The sequence below is a fragment of the Macaca thibetana genome, chromosome 2 (assembly GCF_024542745.1).
Source record: "Macaca thibetana thibetana isolate TM-01 chromosome 2, ASM2454274v1, whole genome shotgun sequence".
Lineage (NCBI taxonomy): Eukaryota > Metazoa > Chordata > Mammalia > Primates > Cercopithecidae > Macaca > Macaca thibetana.
The window spans coordinates 93107510-93113509 of NC_065579.1; the positions used below are offsets into that span (position 1 = coordinate 93107510).

The 6000-nt window shown below is 42.0% G+C and overlaps 1 non-coding gene across 1 annotated transcript; it reads left to right on the forward strand.

The window, feature by feature from the left end:
• Positions 1-1911: 1911 nt before the first annotated feature.
• On the forward strand, positions 1912-2018 carry LOC126949407 (U6 spliceosomal RNA). Its single transcript, XR_007723713.1, has one exon. It is a non-coding gene; the product is annotated as a U6 spliceosomal RNA (small nuclear RNA).
• The last annotated feature ends 3982 nt before the right edge of the window (positions 2019-6000 follow it).

Consider the following 6000-nt stretch of genomic DNA (forward strand, 5'->3'; position numbering starts at 1 on the left):
CATCACAAGTGTCACTGCAGAAACTCCTATAACAAAAGACAGGTTAACAAGAGAAGAGCATACAGATTCATTTAATCACAGTTTTACATGACCCAGAATGCTTCAGAAATGAAGACCCAAGGACCCAGGGAAAATAGTTTGTTTTTATGCTTAGGTTCCATGAAACATGGATAGCCATGTAGAAATGTGATTAGACAAAAGGGTATGACCTAATAGTAATAGATAGAGTGGGGAAGCCCAGAAAGGCCTGTCTGCTCAGAATCTTCTTGGCCTCTCTGTTGTAGCATTTATTCCTCCTGGGTATGGGGCAGGACCCTTTGGAATGAGGTAAGGTCTTATGACCTACTATCAGGCAAGGGCAGATCAGAGAACATCTTTATGACCAGTGTTGGGGCTCAGAAAACAGTACCCCAAAATGAAGGCCTCAGAAGCAGCCTTAGGAACAAAAGTTTCTCCCCTGAGACTAGTCATACAAACTAGAATCCCTCTTCCCCAAGGCAGGTCACAGAAACCAGAACCCCTTTCCCCTAAAGCCAGCCATGAAACCTGAACATAATACTCCAACTTTTCCTCTACCTTTCTGTGTAATACTGGCCATAAAAAAAAAAAAAAAGTTATCTGATCTTCCTTGTTTGACTGTAAGTCATAAGACTCCCATTTCAGAAAGCGTCCTGCCCCATACCCAGAAGGAAGAAATGCAGGCTCAGAGAGGGACAGACAGGCCTTGCTGGACTTCCCCATTTAGTCTATTAGCATTAGATCACACCCTTCTGTCTAATCACATTTCTACATGGCTGTCCATACTTTTTTGAACCTAAGCATGAAAATGGACAATTTCCCCTGTATCTTTGGGTCTTCCTTCTGAAGGCTCCTGTATATACACATTACATAAATGTATATGCCTTTTCTCCAGTTAGTCTACCTTTTCCAAGTTGGTTTTTCAGCAAACCCTCAAAGTGCCAAGTGGAACCCCCTGGCCTCTGCACGAGCTCTTAGACAGAAAGGTTGGAGGAACTTTGGAGTAATAGCTTGCTTTGGGTAAAGGGAGTTCTAGCTTCTAAGGGCCCCCCTTCACCCTTGGGGAAGAGGAATTCTTGTTCCTGACTTATTTCAGGAGAGAAGGAGGGGTGGGAGACAGGAGGGCAGGAGGTCAGAGAGACCTTGGTTCTGAGGCTGCTTCTGAGACCTTCCAGTGTCCTTTAGTTCAAAGTACTCAGCATGTCATAGTGCCCTCAGAGAGGGTTCTTGATCTCACACAAGACAGGATTTGGAGTGAGTCCATAGAGTGAAGTGAAAGCAAGTTTATTAAGAAAGTAAAGGAATAAAAGAATGGCTACTCCATAGACAGAGGAGCAGCACAGGATGCTCAGCTGGCTATAAGTATTGTTACTTCTTGATTATATGCTAAACAAGGGGTGGATTATTCATGAGTTTTTTTTCCTGGAAAGGGATGGGAAATTCCTGGAATTAAGGGTTCCTCCCCTTTTTAGACCATATAGGGTAACTTCCTGGCATTGCCATGGCATTTGTAAACTGTGGTGGCGCTGGTGGGAGTGTCTTCTAGCATGCTAATGCATTATAATTAGTGTGTAATGAGCAGTGAGGACAACCAAAGGTCACTTTCATCGCCACCTTAGTTTTGATGGGTTTTGGCTGGCTTCATTACCGCAGCCTGTTTTATCAGCATGGACTTTATGACCTGTCTGATGTGCCAACCTCCTCTCTCATCCTGTGACACAGAATGCTTAACCTCCTGGGAGTGCAGCCTAGTAGGTCTCAGCCTTATTTTACCCCTCCCCAATTCAAGATGAAGTTGCTGTGGTTCAAATGCCTCTGATAGTTCTATTGCTATTATTTCTTCTTTTATACCTAAAGCTCTAAAAAACCTTGTTGACAAAAGTACACAGAAGAGTACTTGCTTCAGCAGCACATATATTAAAATTAGAATGATACAGAGAAGATTAACATGGCCCCTACACAAGAATAACATGCGAATTCACGAAGTGTTCCATATTTTTATTACATTATGTGTCAATTAAAACTAAAATAAAACTTTAAAGAAACACATAGAAGAAAATCCTTTCAACCTTAAATATCACATTCTGATCTGTCATTAGAGATTGTCTGCAATGATTTCTCAGCTGACAAGTCATTATACAAGGCAGATATTTATCTTTAAAATAATCCTGTGTTCTTTTTTTATGTGTGAAGGTTCACTTTCTGAAAGTTCATTAAGCTCTATACTTAAGACGTGTTCACTGTTCTCTACTTGGGATATAACTTAAAAGTGTCTTCTAAACAACTCATTTGCTCACCACGAATTACCTGAACTACAACCTCGCTGGGTCGTGGGGGCTCTCCCTTCTCCCATCATGATGAGTACCTTTAAGTCCAACTTCCCATGATACCAATGGTTTCCTCCCAGGTGAGGGGCCTTTAACATCCTGCAGACCCCTGTCAAAGAAAACCAGAGCCAGACAGAAGTTAAAGCAGTGAAGATAAATTTTATTCAGGAGCTATTGCAGTAGGGAAAGAGAGACCTCAGTTTATAATGGGCTCCCTTCTGAATACAAAGACAAGTGGGAAATTATGGCCAAGGTGCAGGGTGGGGTCAGTGGATGGAAATTACTAAAAGGGAACATCAGCAATAAGATGGATTCTAAACTGTTTCAGCTTCTAGCTGAAGGCAGCCAGGATAGTAAGATACTGAGGGAGAGGGGTTGAGGAATTTCATCAGATATCAAGGGTGGTCAGATACCAAGGGTGGGGGATTCTAATGACACTAACTCACCAGGATTCTTTCTGAAAGCAGAATAAGCAAGCCAAGGACGGAGCCCAAGGTCTGGGTCTTCAGGGCTTAAAAGAGCCCGATTAGTGTTAGGTCAAAGAGAGAGTCTGTTGCTCCAGATGTCCCTAAAGCCCCCAGGGGTCAGACAGCTAACTTTCCTAGGCAACTTCTGAAAACAGCTGGCACTCCAAATCAAGACTGCCTGATGCCACTTCCTCCCATGGAGGCCACTTCTAGGAATGGGTCACTTTACTAGAAAAAAAAAAAAATAAAAGTGTCCAGCAGAAGCCCTGGCCCTAGAAACAACTCACATGGAAAGATGAGTAGAATGAGGAACACTGAAGATCCTTGTCTTGTTTAAAACCCCCCTTGACCTGGGGGGTTTTCCTTTACTCAATAAAGTCTACTTCTTAAGTCATGCTTGCAAAGCCAGTGGCAACCATAAAGGGCCTCATCTGGCAGGATAGATCCTCCTTCAATTTTATTAAACCATGAGATTTGCAAAAGGATTGTTACTGGGTTTGGGGGGTCATTCATTTACTCAAGGTTGACACCAGTTTTTCAAAAATCCCTGCTTGTTGCCCAGGGGTCAGTGCATGATAGTGAGATTCAGAACACATGGCTTTCTTTTGTAAATTGGAAGCTGAGCTCGAAAGGGTAGGTAAGAAAAGAAGGACCAGCATTGGCACTCAGCTGTGGGCAAATTTCTCAAACAAATGAACTTTAGGAATAAACACTCGGCTTCTGAAAGTTTAGCCCCTTAAAACTATCACTGCCCCTATCCCTTAAAACATCTCACAAACCCAACTGGGGAGGCTGTTTACCCCCATTGACAGCTGCTATTTCAGACCTTGCTACCAAGGTTGAAGCAAGGGTTTGAGAAGTAAGGAGGTAGGACAGTTCTTCCTTAGCTGGTGGCTTCTCTGGAACTAGCAGATGACTGAAGCTGGCATTTTACCTTCTAGAGCTTTCTTGGGCACTTCTGGGAGACCCAGCTCTGTGACCCAGCTTCAAGTCTCCTGAAGAGGTGACATATTCTGCTCCTTAGCCTAGCTGCATCCCTCTCGGCCCTGGGTCATGGTGATGCACCCACACATTTTTCATAGTTGAAGACTTCTTTCTCATCTCCCAGGTGGTCCTCTTGAGTTGGACTTAATACAGTTCAGCCTAGATTTTTCTCCCATCTGCCACACATCCATCTAGTCTACAGAAAACCCTCATCAAACCCTTACCCCCTCCCAAATAAAAAACTGTGGGAGTACAGTCTGTTAACTAGCACCCTTGTGGCTCTACCAGCAAAGCAACTAGTTGGCCCATCTCTAGCCCTCTAGATTTGGGAGGGTTACACCCCAGACCACCTAACTGGTCACTTACCAAGCTCTCAGATGCTCTCACTGAAGATCTACCTCATTATATTCGGGATCACAGGATATATCCCCTTGGGGTAGAAGGGATGGAGTTCACAGCACAGATTTTTTCCAAAGAAATCTTTTAATCCCTCTTCCCATGCTCTGACACTGTTAATATCCTTAAACCTTCTAGATGCTTGTAACCAGTTCTCAAGGATATTTCATTTGTCAATTGGCACATAGGATCCATCTTAAACCGATTTGAGATTTCATATTAATTATATTTCTACCTCAGGTCAAACCGAGACAATAAACACTCATGCCATACCATTCTTTAACTGCTGTCTTGGCCTGTTTTCTGTTGTTATAACACAATGCCTGGGACTGGGTAATTCATAAAGGAAGTTGATTTGGTTCACAGTTCTGGAGACTGGGAAGTCCAAGGGCATGATGACAGCTTCTGGTAAGGGCTTTGTAGTGCATCATAACTTGGCAAAGGGCATCACATGGCGAGAGAGCAAGAGTGTGCAAAAAAGACAAAACATGAGGGGTGGCCTTGCTTTATAGCAATCCACTCTCGTGGTAACTAATTCAGTCCCGTTAGAGCAAGAACTCACTGACCCCCTGGTAACTAATTCAGTCCCATTAGAGCAAGAACTCACTGACCCCCTGGAGAACTAACCCAGTCCCATGAGAGCAGCATTAATCCCTTCATGAAGGCAAAGCCCTCATGACCCAAACACTTCATAAAGGTCCCATGACTTTTCAACATCATTACATTGGGAATCAAATTGCAACATGAGTTTTATAGGGGACAAGTCCTATTCAAATCATTAGTAACTGCCTATGTGTGGCAGTATCAGTAACTGTCTGGATGCATCTTTATGGATGTATCAATTAATTCATTTCATCTGTCATGGTCATTTGCTTCAACAATGCTTTAATAAACATCCCTTTACCTGTGTTTTTAAGTCAACTGTTAGTATACTGGTAGGATAAATTTCTAGAAAAGGAGCTAAGTCACTCTCTAAAGAGGTTATACCAATTTACCCTCCCAATCTAAGTGTAAAAAAAGATGGTTTTCCACATCCTCTGAACACAGTACCTTATTAAACTTTTAAATCTTTTCCAATGTAATAGGTAAAAAATTATATCCTATTTGAATATGTATTTTCTTGATTACAAATGAGGTTAAATACATTTTTATGCAATTTAAAACCACTTATTTTATTTTACTATGAGATGCCTGTGCATATCCTTTGCCCATTTTTTCCTATTGTGCTTTTGGTATTTTTTCATATTAACTTGTAAACACTTCTTGTAATATTAAGGAAATTGGCCCACTGTCATGTGTGTTCCAAACAGATTTTCCCATAGTGGGAAAGGGCATAGTGGGCAGGGGCACCCATGAAGAGGTGGTTCAAGGCAAACATAGTACAACTCAGTGCTTTTAGAATGTAGCTACATTTGGAACAGCATCTCTCACATCTTCTCCTGTCTTCCAGATGTTACTGAGTTGTTACCTTCTCATTCATAGCAGTTCAGCAATGAAGATCTAATTGAAGTATAAGAAAAAGGGTCCATTGGACAGTCACCATGGCAACTGCCCCTCCCACAGTATTTACCATTCAAAGGCTTCTGCAGGCATTCATGTACAACAAATTAGCAAAGAAAGATTTCCAGATTCACAACCCTAATTTTGAATGCAGTTTGAAGGTGCTTAGAGACACAAAGAATGCCTGTGGTTTCTACAAGATTACTAGGAAAAGAATTGTCTTCAGTTCCAGCTTCTGTGGCAGGATGATTTGTTCAGACATTAGAGTATGTTTTGTTTTTGGTGTAATTTTTCTTCCATTTCCACCA